Genomic DNA, 14,912 nt, shown 5'->3' with positions numbered 1-14,912 from the left:
TTATGATTGAAATCATGGGGCGATCAATGCTAGACCACTAGTGAAAACCTTATCGCACTAGTTGGCTGTTCCACCCTAGTATGGGAGTTCTCAGTAGTGCACATTGACGATCCTGCATGCGAGATTCGAACCAATCCCCCTCGATAGATTATTTCAAAGCGAAAAGATGGCTATCATTACTAGCTATGACTAGCTGGAAAACTATCAAGAATTAAGAAGGAGTAAATAGATGCTTGTCCTATTTTGAGACGTTTTATTAGTACATACTTAATTAGTACATGAGAGATGGAATTCAAGAACTTCATATTTCACAACTAATAATTTGCGTCTAAACCACTTATTTGTAACCTAATTTTTTCGATTTATAACTTTATTCAAATCACAATCTGAAGCAATAGTCATCGGTAATAACTGTCCCCCTTATAACATGATTTAGTAGAAAATGTCGTGAGTTTGTACTGATGACTTTTATTCAATTCACTCACAAATATACATTGTTTTATTCTAAATATTTTAAAACGCTTGCTCGTGTAGGCATCAATAATTTAAAATTAGTTTAGCTTAGTGAGTTATACTAGTGTTGAGATGTAAACTATTGAGATGTTAGGTATTGCCTTAAAATAGATAGAACTCGAAAATGAATATGCGTATAAAACGTTAATGCTAAATTTAATAATTTTTATGTAAATGAATAGAAAATCGTTAGGTTAGTGATATCCAAACATCTTTGAGTCTCCAAAGTCGCATGCCTAAAATCTTATCAACATTTAATTTTATGATCGCCAAGCTCCAAGAACTAACAAACTATGACTGCCAAAACTTTACACTCATTATAATCCTAAACGATAAATATGAAATGTTTTTTCCATATCAGTTGTTTAGAATAAAACATTTCAATCAGTAATTTAAAAATGTATTACCTTCATAATCGAGTTCTGTAATTCATGAACATAACTTTTTTGAAATATTTTCGTCGTATTTTATGACCAGTAGAGCTAATCTGTGTAAGGTATGAGACAATTACCCACCGAAAACAATCGAAGATGATCGCACAATTTCGTGGATTGGTTGGATTTAGACATTGACACTGTTGAATGTCAGCTCAGTGGTCTAGTAGTCAAGCGTTCATGCACGAGATCGAAGGTCCTGAGTTCGAATCCCAAGTTCAGGATAGTGAAATGTGCACTGTTAAGGAGTTCCACTCTAGGCAGAAACGACCATCGGGTGCTTTCAGGTTTTTATTGCAGGTTTTACTTCGATCAACTCATGATCTCAATCAAAAATGTTTCGATTTATTTTTGTTTTTGTCAAAAAATTATTCGTGAATAATACTAAACAAAATATAAAATGTCAGTATCAAGTATTTCCTGATTGTTTAAAAAAAACTAACTATACTACTTATTAAGAATTCAATTCTTATTCATTAATTATTGTCTATTATTATATATTAAATACACACAATAATAAATCGTTTTCATTATTCTTTTCAATGTTGTTTGATTTACACTTTATCATGAAAAGTTTTTTTCCCTCAATTTTACACTCATATTAACCATTTACACTTGTGTAGCTTAAAGCACAACCAATCTTCCGTACATAACTATACACATACATTTAGCCTAAAGTAATAGTTTCTTGTTCATCATAGTGTTTACATTTTGTTTTCTAGAAGAAGAAGAAGAAGAAGAGGAACGAAAAAACACGATATCATTTTGTTTTACTCGTGATGATTTAAGATTGATATTGAACAAATAATAATATTTGTTTTAGGAGTATTAATGATGATAAAAAACTATAAAAATCTTAATTTACTTGGTATTGTTTTACTTGTATCTTCCCATTGTTATTTAAAACTGCAATTCATCCGTATCTTGTTGGAATATGTGAATACTGTGCGGATGGCCTCGATATAGCCTTATGTCACAAGTTCTATAAGCAAAGATGGATAGTGGCTAGCACTGAAATCCGAGATGTGTGTTTCGTCCCATTCGAAACTCGTCAGCTGGATGTACCTACATCTCAGAGTTGATTTTCACTCCGGGACTCGAACCCAGTATCAAGACTCAGTAGGTAAGTTGATAACGCGATGGTGTTTGAAGCAAACGGCTCTGGGTTCGAATCCCGTAGCGAACATCAAATCCGGGATGCAGGTACATCCAGCTGATGGGTCCAAAATAGGACGAAACGCGCATCTCGGATTTCAGTGCTAGCCATTATCCATCTTTGCTTATAAAAATCTTGTATATATTTTGTAAAATCATAGTGTGCAAAGTTCAAACTAATAAAATAATATTAGAACATTTTATTTTTCCAGATTGATACAAAGTGAACAAATGCACAGTAGATAGTATTTGCTATCATACATATATATAAATATATGTAAATAGTGACACATTTTTTAACGTTGTTTACGATAAAATACAATGTGATGATGGATACATTTTTATGTATTAGTCACACTTACTACTTTCAGTTTGGGACTTTGGAGATAATTGGATTGCATTGAAATCATGAACTGATCAATGTTAGTCCACCAGTGAAAATCTGAAAACACTAGATGGACGTTTCCTCTTAGTATGGGACTCCTCAGTAGTTCGCAACCATTTAACCACCAAATGTCCTGATACGGCCGAGGAGAGTCCGTGCTCTTTCTTGAAATGCTCTCACATGGTCACTCGTATACAACCACTGACTGGGAAATCCTACTTACTGACTCCTCGCGGCGTAACTGTTGTTTAAGAAATTCAGAGGACAAAAGTTGGATGTCCGGCGCTTTAACCGGATTGGCGGATATGGACGATCCATCTAGGGGAGTTGGAAAATCCTGATTTCAAATCAATAGTGAACATGAAATCCAGGATTCTGAGGGGATAAAAGATACATGAGTTTATTGTTGGTCACCGGCCATCATGGGACTGCATCTCTTAACGTTGCTCCACTCCCTTATGGCTCAGACCTTTAGGTCAAAAGGCTCGGGGTGTGGTCCTCTAAGAAAACCACTTTCTTCGGTTTAGGAACCTGGACAGTATCACAGCCCTCACACAATTCGATGATAATTGCTATTGATCTCATTGTTATTGAGTGGTGCATATGTATTCGGTGCCCCCTTGTATCAATGTCTATATGTTCAAATAAATAAATAAATAAACATCCATTTACAATTATTAATGCCTCTTATTATAATATAACTAAAGTGATAACACTAATGTAAAATAAATATAATTATCAGATATTGGTAACAATTAAATCTGACCTAGGACAATCTAGTATTCAATCTATTGATATGTAATATCTAAGTAACAAATAGATTTAAGTACTCACTTATATATAATTCTAATATTTTATTCTACTATTATGGATCAATTATTACTTCGAAACTCACTAATCACTAAAGTTTGAATGCGTTATTACTTATTTATCTGTTTACCCGAGCTTGGAACCGACAGTATCCCTAGAAGAGTTTACAGGTAGAGTTAATACATTATTAGATACTAAATTTTAATTTAAAAATAAATAAATATTCATTTCCTTTGATCTGTAATTTAAGTTCATTAATTATATTTCATCAGTAGTACTTTCTAGGAGGCCTGTTTGAATATCTGGGCTACCTGTTCTTGCCATCTGGATATTTCAACAAATTATCTGTTTTCTTATTTGTTTTAACACATCATTATGCCCATTAATTGCATAACTTATTTAGGAACGTTTGTGAAAAGTTTACGATATTTCACTGTACAAGTTACAAAAGAGCCCAATCAGAAACATTGTGGTTGCTCGCAATATGCATCGAAAACAATGTAAATTATTCAAATGTCAAACTGCTAACATCTAACTGGCGACCACTCAATATTTATCTCAAGAACCGATCAAGAAATAAGAAAAGGAAACTTTTTTGAAATACTTTATACTGAGAATTCTATATTGTACCGGAAATATAACACTGAATAAAGCCAATAATAATAATAATAATAATAATAATAGTTATAATAATGAAAACGATCGATAAAATTCAAGTGTTGATCTGAAAAATAATATAATCCATTTATAAAACAAAGTATGATAATATATTGTTCTGTAATTGGAAATACTGCATAATCTAGCTTAAATTGGATGGCAATTGAAGAGTTGAATTGAGTTTTCATTTCATTTCTCTTTATATCTTCCTGTAAGTATCATTTTACACTTTCATTTCTTCGATCTTTAGTTATTCATTTAAAAATCTTTAGTTGAAGTTAAAAATGTATGTTATTGGTTTCTGGTTCTAGAGGTTAATTGTTCGCATGCAAAACTAACGGTTTTAAGTTCGATCCCTATTTGATAATGTTGTAAATGTGCACTACGGGAGGAATTTTGTATTAGTACATATATCCCTTCAAAGCTTTCTGATTTTCAAAGATGGTCTAACTATTATCTATTCTTAATATAAGCTGTAAAAATTCACCAATCACCACAAAATTCTTATGATAATAAATAGAAATAAATCATTTTATGAATCACAAATGTACCTACATTGTTATTAATTTATATTTCTACAGTCTAAAACTAATAATAGTAACATATCCGAATCATCCATGCCTGTATGATTCACTCATAAAGATTGATTAGAATAATTTATTTTCAAAATACCGATTAAATGGTATTTTACTGAAAAATGTTTAAAAATCTGATACTCGTCTTTATGCACACGCATATCTCTGGGTTAATAATCTTGACAATTCTTCTGATATGTTTGTGTTCATTCAGTTAGTTCAACGGCGTACCTCTGTTCTTCTTTTCTTTTTTTTACTTTAATTATAATGTACAGTAGCTATCTGGACTCAGTAGCTAAGTGGATAATGCGATGGAGTTTGAAGCATGAGCTACTGCGTTCAAGTCTCGGAGTGAACATCAACTCTGAGATGCAGTTACATTCATCTAACGAATCCAAAAACAGGATGAAATGCACGTTACTGATTTCACTGTTAGCCACCATTCATGACTGCTTATATTAGCTAACATATAATAAAGAAGAAAGAATTAAAATATAATGAGTTCATCAGATTTTGCAAATAGTGTCGTTTTCGTTTTATTTAAATTAGTGAAGCGAATCCATTTCATCACATATGTGTTTGTCAATAGAATGGTATTTATCAGTACGGGGGTTGTGGAGATTATTAAGTTTTTGATTGAGATCATGAACGGTATTTGTATGATTTGATGTTAGACCACCATTGAAAACCTGGAAGCACTGGACGGCCGTTTCGTCCTATTGTGGGACCCCTCAGCAATGCGCATCCAGTATCCCACTCGCGGGATTCAAACCCAGGGCCTTCAGTCTCGCGCGTGATTGCTTAGCCTTCCGGACCACTGTGCCGGCATCCAATGATGTTATTGTCTAACCTCAACCAATCCACCAAATTGAGCGACCATCTTTCATTGTCTTTGGTAGCTCCACTGGTCACGGCTTCTCACTAGAACTCCGAGAATTTCCTCACGAAACTAGTCACTAGTGAGTACATGATAATTATCAGTATAGGGGTTGTGGAGATTATTAAGTTTTTGATTGAGATCATGAACGGTATTTGTATGATTTCTCGCTTACACATAACGTTTGCTCAATTAATATATTTAACAAATGTTTGTATACCGTTGTATTGACAGTCTTCATACAACATGTTATGTCTTAAAATAAGATCGTGTAATACGTCACATGATATTCCAAACCGTTATTGGCCCTAAGTCTTTTTCATTCACTGTCTTTTACGTAGATAATAATCATCTTTTATAAAAAAATCTTTTTATCTGCTAAACTTCAATAAAACAAATTATTCCGACGTTTGTAAACAAAGAAAGATTTTATTGAAGCATAAAAACGTTTTTACATTACGGTTTTATGTATAATTTTTAGCCAGTTAAATGTTGAAGTGCTTCAAGTTAGATTAGTTGTGTTTGTTTCATTCATTGTTAATCCTTATCAATTACTCTCAATTATTATTATTACTAATTATTCAGAGATAGTTTTATTAGTGAATTAATTTGGATTTAATAATACTGACAATTGACAGACTCGTTCGAGGTAAAGACCGGTGTCAGGCAAGGTTGCTTACTCTCACCCTTTCTCTTTCCCCTGGTGATCGACTGCATCATGAAGACGTCAACATCTGAAGGGAAGCGCGGGATACAATGGACATCTAAGATGCAGTTGGACGATCTAGACTTCGCTGATGATCTGGCCCTTCTATCCCAAACGCAACAACAGATGCAGGAGAAGACGAACAGTGTGGCAGCAGCCTCAGCAGCAATAGGTCTCAATATACACAAAGGGAAAAGCAGGATTCTCCGATACAACACAGCATGCACCAATCCAGTCACAATTGACGGAGAAGATTTGGAAGATGTAAAAACCTCTACATATCTGAGCAGCATCATTGATGAACAGGGTGGATCTGATGCAGATGTGAAGGCGCGGATCGGTAAAGCAAGAGCAGTATATTTACAACTGAAGAACATCTGGAACTCAAAGCAACTATCAAACAACACCAAGGCCAAGATTTTCAATACAAATGTCAAAACAGTTCTACTGTATGGGGCGGAAACCTGGAGAACTATGAAAGCCATCATCCAGAAGATACAGGTGTTTATTAACAGTTGTTTACGTAAAATACTTCAGATCCGTTGGCCGGACACTGTTAGCAACAACCAACTGAAGGAAAGTACAAACCAGATCCCAGAGGATCAAGAAATTAGGAAGAAGTACTGGAAGTAGATAGGAAAAATATTGAGGAAAGCACCCAACTACGTCACTAGGCAATCCCTCACTTGAAATCCTCAAAGCTAAACAAAGGAGGAGAGGAAGACCAAAGAACACATTACGCGGAGAAATGGAGACAGACGTGAGAAGAATGAACAAGAGTTGTATAGAAGTAGAAAGAAAGGCCCATGACAGAGTGAGTTGTAGAATGCTGGTTGGCGGCCTATACTCCATTAGGAGTAACAGGTGTAAGTAAGTAAGAAAACTGAAGAAGCGTGTACAGCTATTTTATTCCGATTTAGATCTTAGCATTGCATATCCACTAGTCAATATGGAAGATAATTCAGTATCAATCATCTAACTGAGAACGATATACGTTTAGACCATTTTTATTTGAATCAGTCCCAGATAAAACTTTTTTAATTATCAAGTATCATTTGAATTAACCCTCCTTTTTCGATTACTACTATTACTCCTCCTCCTCCTCCTCCTCCTACTACTACTACTACTACTACTACTACTAATACTAATACTAATACTAATACTAATACTAATACTAATACTACAGCAATTCAATACTCTAGAGATTTTGGAGAAAAATAACTTGAGAATGAAAGGGCCTAACTGATAATTCAATTTACTATATTACATTAAACAAAATATGAATTTCTAATTATTCATTATTATTAATTAAAAACGGCAAATTTTACGTTGGCTTAACCGTAAATACTAACATGATATATCACTAATAAATTTAATACAATAATTTCGAATATCTAACTATAGAGTCTGATGTATAAGTTATAAAAACCAAAACAAAACAATTGTTCGCTACAATATTCTTTGTTCGTAAATACTCTACAGGGATTACTTAAAACAGTAGATAGGGAAGGAAAAAGTGAACTCATGACGTTTTACGTGGAATAAAAAAAATACTTCACAAATCCATTATACATGAAATATTGTGTGCCGTAGGATTCAACCTTTATCTTCACTTAGTAGCTTCAACGTGAAATGTACACAGTATAATAGTTTTCGAATTTTCACCCTACCTACCTTCCCCCCTCTCTCTCCCTCTTCCTCTCTCTCTCCATATATATATATATATATATATATATATATATATATATTAAAACAAAACATTTGGAATATCGTTACTAGCAAAGCATCCAAATGTAACAGTTTACTAATTGAAATTTACTCTATGCTTCTTGATTGTTGTAATAATCCACACTTATATCTGTGATAATTTTTTCCACATATCTGGTAAAATCAAGCTATTACTCTTACAACTAATACTAATGTTATCGTTATGATCAAGTAATATCCAATTAATATCTATCCAAACATATTTGAATTCACAGCTACTAGCTTTCTATGTAGATCTACAAATTCAGGTATTTCGTATGTATATGTATATATGCATAAAAATATTAGAACAGTAACTTCTAGTATGTAGAAAACAGTTGTTTGGGCAAACATTTCAAGGTCATCGATACATATACCAGTAAAGTACTTTTAAATGTTGTGTACAATTAAAACTTCTGTGTTTTTTTTTATCTAAACGCATATGGAATCGGTAAGCAAACAACCCAATGATATTTTATAGTAATGGATCTTTGCGTAATAGATTTACGTTACTAACATGTCCTGTATTCAGTAGTTTCATTAAACTTTCATCATTGTTAAAAAAAGAAATTTTAAATTTTCCCTCTTAGCAATATTGGAAAAGTACCCTTACATTGATTACATTAATCAGCTGACATTTATCTGAACATTTTGTCTGTTCAAACAAATAATATCTATAGTTTATCAATAAACTCTATGAAAATAGATTACACTTTATGAACAATCAAAAATATTTCTGGCAATAACTTCATTTGTGTATATGATAGTACTAAGTTTTAAAATAAGAAATTGTAAACTTAATTAAATAACAATGAAAATGATTCAGTTAAATAGGGTTTCACTGATTGAAATCATGAGTCACTTGAAGCTAGACCATCATGGAAAATCTGGAAGCACTGGACGACCGACTCGTGCTAGTATGGAACTCCTCAGCAGAGCGGATCCATGATCCCGCACCCCGTGAGATTCGAACCCAGGACCAACCAGTTTCGCGACATACGCCTAAACGACTAGACCACTGAGCCGGCACCCAACCATGTTAATGTATAACTTCAGGCTTTCCATGGTGGTCTCGTTTCAATTGGCTCATGATTTCAATCAGTGAGATTTCTAAAATCTCCACAAAACCCCTTCTTATAAATGGGATTCCACTGATTTTTCTCTATTGAGAATCGATTAATTTCATTACAAACTAATTATAGTATCACCAAAAATAAAGGAAATCGAATTGTAATTTCATTCTGGGTTCAGTCTATTTATTAATAGATAGCTACGACTAAATTTAAATAGAATCTAACAATAATCTTTAAATCCTATGATGAGTACACAATATAATTAAACCGAAAATTCAGTATACAGAGGTTCATGTTATCTATTTTAGTCAATTCATTATATAATATCCAATTATCACTCAATATTATCAATGAGTAAATATTTTATTATCACCCTAGTCGATACCTAATACGATTAAGATTAGGCCTAACAACTAAGCCACAATTAATTTGAGATTGAATGACCTATTACCTATTTTCCTTTAATCACTTTTATCATTTTATGATGTTTATTTTCTAATGATATTATGCATATAAGCTTATTATTTTATTATATAAGATGAGCTATTATTCTCACTAGTGCTCTCTCTTATCTTTAATTTCTAATCCTTCATAGGTATAAGTCAATAATTTCATAAACAATGATCATTTGATCCTATTTTATATCATTATTTATCATATATCGATCAATATTGTTCTCATTTATGTTAATCATTGAAAATTTCGTTCAGAAAATAATTTTAAAAAATCCCCTTTCATTACAATACTATATATCATAACATAAAGATTGACTTGAAAGTTTATCATTTAAATGAGAACAATAATATTGCATAATCAACATATTTATGGAACTTGTTTAAACTTAAAATAGTTTTCAACACAGATCATTATCATTAGTAAACCAATAATTAACGATACTAAAATAGGAGAAAACAGTTCAGAAATTAATGATTTACTTACTTACGCCTATTACTCCTCTTCGAGGAGTATAGGCCACCCACAATCACTCTCCATTCCACCCTATCCCAAACAATACTTTCCAGTTGTTATCTATCATTTTCATATCTTTTTCTAATTCCAGATGCAGTGTGTTATTTGGCTTCTGACACTTCTGTTTTCATTCAGGATTACAAGTTAATACTTGCTTAGTGATGTAGTTTGATGTTTTCCTCAATAAGTGTCCTATCCACTTCCAGTACTTCATCCTGATTTCTTCGTCCGTTGAAATCTGGTTTGTTCTCTCCCACAATAGGTTGTTGCTAATAATGTCTGGCCAACGGATCCGAAGTATTTTGCGTAGACAGCTGTTAATAAACACTTGCATCTTCTGGAAGACAGTGCTAGATCGTCTTTTCTTCGTAACTAAATACCATAAGGTTTCTGATGGGCTTCTTATGATAATTTTCTGTTAAAATATGGACTGATTATTTTTATTATTATCAGAAAGTCCTTGATAAGGTCTTTAGAAAACATAAAAAGTCTGAGGACATTACAGTTTGATCAACACCCATTGGAAATATCCTAGGAACTTTGAACAATTGAGAGATTATACGTTGTATTTAAACTGGATGATTATTTAATCCGTTGCTAAATAAAAAGAATAAACTTGTGTATTAGGCTTTTAGTCGAACTACTGGGGAATTCAAACCAGTCTAGGTAAAGCTCAGTCTAAAATTGGGAAACAGCCATAGAGCTGCAATCAATAAGCAAGCATTCCACCAAACCATGGAAAGTTGACTATCGAGTTTATTCCATTGTAAAATAACGGTCAGTGGTTGAACAGGACTGAATCCAAAACATTCACATCCTGCGTAAGGTATCTATAAAAGTCTTAAAGTTGTAGTGATTTATCTACGACTTCAAAATAAAAAAATAGGACAGAGTTTAGTAAGAACCATGTTAATAACAAAATCATATAGAACAGACATATTTTGGTTAGCGTTGAAATCCAACTAGCCCAACTTGTTCGAGACGCATCAACTGGATGTATCTACATCCTAGCGTTAATATTCAAACCGAAACTCGAACCTAGTAGTCTTCAATTCAAACGCCCAATAAGCTATCCACTGAGCTAATCAATCCAGAAAACTACTAGGCTGGACGAGTATGAATTGAAAGTAACTTTTAATGCATTCAATTATCCCGTTATTAATATACCTGACTGAATTTTGATCAATTTCAATCTCACGTATATCCATTCTATGCCTATTGCCTTGATTCAGTCATTACGTAACAGATATTTATAGAATAAACTAAGACAAATCAAAATCAATTCAAGATTATCAACAATGAGATAATTCAAACTAATAAAGATTAAACGTAAATAAAATGTTCCATTTTTGTATGAGATTGGAAATAAATTGAAATGTTACAAGAATGAACCTTTACTCATATTCAGATAACATTTTTCACCCCAATAATAATACATCAGTTTGCATATTATCGACAAATGAAATCAAATTTATGAGAAAAACATGATGATTTTGTTTTCATTTATATGGCATTTTCCATTTATTGATAAGTCAATTGAAGCTAGACCACCATGGAAAACCTGGAAGCACTGGACAGCCATTATGTCTTAGTATGGGATTCCTCAACAATGCTCATCCACGATCCCACTCCGGGAGATTCGGACCTAGAATCTATCAGTTTGCATCCAGTGCTTTCAGGTTTTCCATGATGGTCTAGCTTCAACTGACTCATGAATTCAGTTATTAAATTCCACAAAACCCCTCTCTGATTATTGATAAGTCTTTTATCGTCTACTTAATTAATGCCTTCGTTTAGAAAATAAACATGAATTGAGAATTGGAAAAGTTCCTTTTTTGATATTGATTTTTACTGTTATATGTCTCTTTTAAATATGATTTTAATATAAAATCACAAATATTCTATGATGTATACTTACTTAATTACTAACTTACACCTGTTAATCCTCGTAAAGGAGCATAGGCCGCTCACCAGCATTCTCCATCCAATCCTGTTCTGGACAATTCTCTCCAGCTCCTTCCAGTTGTTATTCACTCTTTTCATATCTGATTCTATTTCCCGACGTAATGTGTTCTTTGGGCTTCCTCTTTTCCACTTCCCTTCACCATTCCAAGTTAGCGATTGCCTCGTGATGCAAGGTGGTTTGTTTTCTCCCACAGAAGGCTGTTACTGATGGTATTTAGCCAATGGATGTTGAGTATCCTGTGTAGACAGCTATTTATAAATACTTGTACTTTCTTGATGATGGTTGTTGTAGTTCTCCACGTTTCAGCTCCGTACAGTAGAACTGACTGTGTTGATGTTCGTATTGAAGATTGTGACTTTGATATTGGTTGATAGACGGTTGTTTTGAGTTGCATATGTTGTTCAGTTGTAGAAATGCGGCTCTTACTTTGCCAATCCTCTTCTTTACGTGTGCATCTGATCGTCCTTGTTCATCGATGATACTTCCCAGGTATGTTAAGGATTCTACATCTTCCAGAGTTTTGCCATCAAGAGTGATTGGATTGGTGTTCTCCGTGTTGTATTTGAGGACCTTGGTTTTCCCCTTGTGTATGTTGATGCCTACTGATGCAGAGACTGCTGCTACACTGGTTGTCTTCATCTGCATTTGTTCGTATGTATGGGATAGGATCTATGATGTATAACTGGAAATAAACTTTAGTCATGTTAAGTTTACAATCGAGTTTGTCTAATAAATTATACTCTATTTCAAGATAAATGATATTGATAATATGTGAAGCTTGAGTTCTGTTTAAATAAATCCCTGTTCTAGTTGTAAGGCTTATAAAGTGATTGGCTAGTTTCATCACATATCCAACAATCGATTTGTGTTATGAAAGAAATTTAAACGTACCATGAATCACCTTACCAGTACTTCCTAGTTTCCTATTTGTTTTACAGCTGATGACAACAAGTGTTTCACATGAAAAAGATTTTTAAAATTGTCTCAGCTTTTAATTCAATACTGGTTCCATAAAATTAGTCATTTCTCCAAAATACTGTGATGATATATATTTTTTAACAGTTTGACAGTCACATTCGTAACGTTTAGAATTGAAGAAAACGTATTTATTGGGGTTAAATTGACTAGTAATAGCTTCATTCTTCACTTATCATGATCATTCTTAACAAAAGAAGAGAATTTCTGAGATAAAACGTGTTTAAAACATGATGTTCCTTTTCTATATGATGAAGTGATTCGCACAGGATGCCCATTTTAAAAGAAAATAACTAGTTATTGATAAATTCAAACGACCCTTACAAATAAACTAAAACTTAGTTTTCCTTGTAGGGGCTGATACTATGTCAAATTCACTAGCTTACTCTAACCTTGTTACTTATTTGCTTATCAACCTTGATTGTTTTTATGTAAGCACGTTTGTGTATTTCCTATCTTACTCATCACATGCCTGTAACTTATTTTGTCTGACTATAAATATCGATTAACTCTTGGTTAAATCGAGTTGGTTTACTTGCTTTCTCCATTGCGCGTTATTTCGTCCTGCTTCGCTTTCCATTCAATGATTGTACAAAATGTATATATTTAAAACTTTATTCTTGTACTTGACTTATTTAATCCGATTATTCACTAATATGACTTAAGTCAATGATTATATACGAAGATAGATAGGATGTATATTTTGACAGTAATCATTCAATAACGATTATTTTTTCGATCGAATTATAGTTAGATACCAGGTCACTAAATCATATTGATCCATTTTACTCTTAAAATTTTAGTGAATTTTCTTTTTTTAATGACCCCTGCTCATCTGCATACAAGTAAAATTTAAAGATTTCCAAATCAATCTAAATGAATTTTAAAGGATTTCTCTTAGAGATTTGATTACTTTTAGTAAGAATAAACAAAGCACCCCCCCGATCATCAAATATTGATTTTTGAAATACATTAACAATAGACATAGATTTATCATAATTTTATGTAAAAATCGATAAAAGCAACTTATCAAACTGTCATTAATACCATTATTGTTGAATAATAGTAGTATGTCATAGTTATTTGTTTAAGACGTTTATAGAATAGATAATATAAGACTTAGATTTCCTATTCGTTTGACAATATTTTGATCCCTTTTCTAATTGAACATAACTTTTTTTTATGAAGAGACTAATATTTGAATGAAGAATATTCTTTTCGATGAATTCACTTCATGGTTCTACAATTATCACATATCCAAATGAATAATCCGATAAATGGACAGGTTTAGGATAAAGTGTATTGTTTAAAGTTATAGCATATGAATTTGTGATTGTTAAACAAAATTATCTTTCTCGCGAGATTCGAACCCACGACCTTCGGTCTCGCGTGTGAGCGTATGACCTCCAGATTGGCTTCAAGAGGTATTTCCTGGAGTTCTAGTGAGAAGCAGTGATTACTGGAGTTCAACCTGGTCTGTTGTGAGATGGTAACTCACTGAAGACAATGATAGATGTGTCGCTCAATTTCATGGATTGGTTGAAGTTAGACGTTAACACCGTTGGATTCCGGACAGCTCAGTGGTGTAGAGGTTAAGCGTTCGGGCGTGAGACCGGAGGTCCTGGGTTCGAATCCTGCGAGTGGGGGTTGTGGATGCTCACTGCTGAGGAGTTCCTTACTGGGACGAAACGGCTGTCCAGTGCTTCCAGGTTTTCCAAGGTGATCTGGCTTTAATTGACTGATGAACTCAACTCTTAAAATAGAATAAAATTCTTAATGTTAATATGACTCATATGGAATGTTAACTAGAACTAGCTTACATTCTAAGTGAAAATTTCAAGATCTATGATCAGAATAAATATGCGTCAGATAAGATGAGAGAAATAATAGTGTGATAATATTGATAATAATACAAAGATTTGTGAATAAAGATAACAGGGACAATTACGTTTGACCACGGAAAGTCATAAGTACAATAGTCAAGTCAGGTCATTCAATAGCTAAGATTACTATTGATTGATGGACCTTGAGGTTGGTCAGGGAGGAGAAGCGGTTGAAGATATTTATTTTG

The sequence above is a fragment of the Schistosoma haematobium genome, chromosome ZW, assembly GCF_000699445.3.
Source record: "Schistosoma haematobium chromosome ZW, whole genome shotgun sequence".
Classification (NCBI taxonomy): Eukaryota; Metazoa; Platyhelminthes; class Trematoda; order Strigeidida; family Schistosomatidae; genus Schistosoma; species Schistosoma haematobium.
This window is presented reverse-complemented; position numbering follows the sequence as displayed.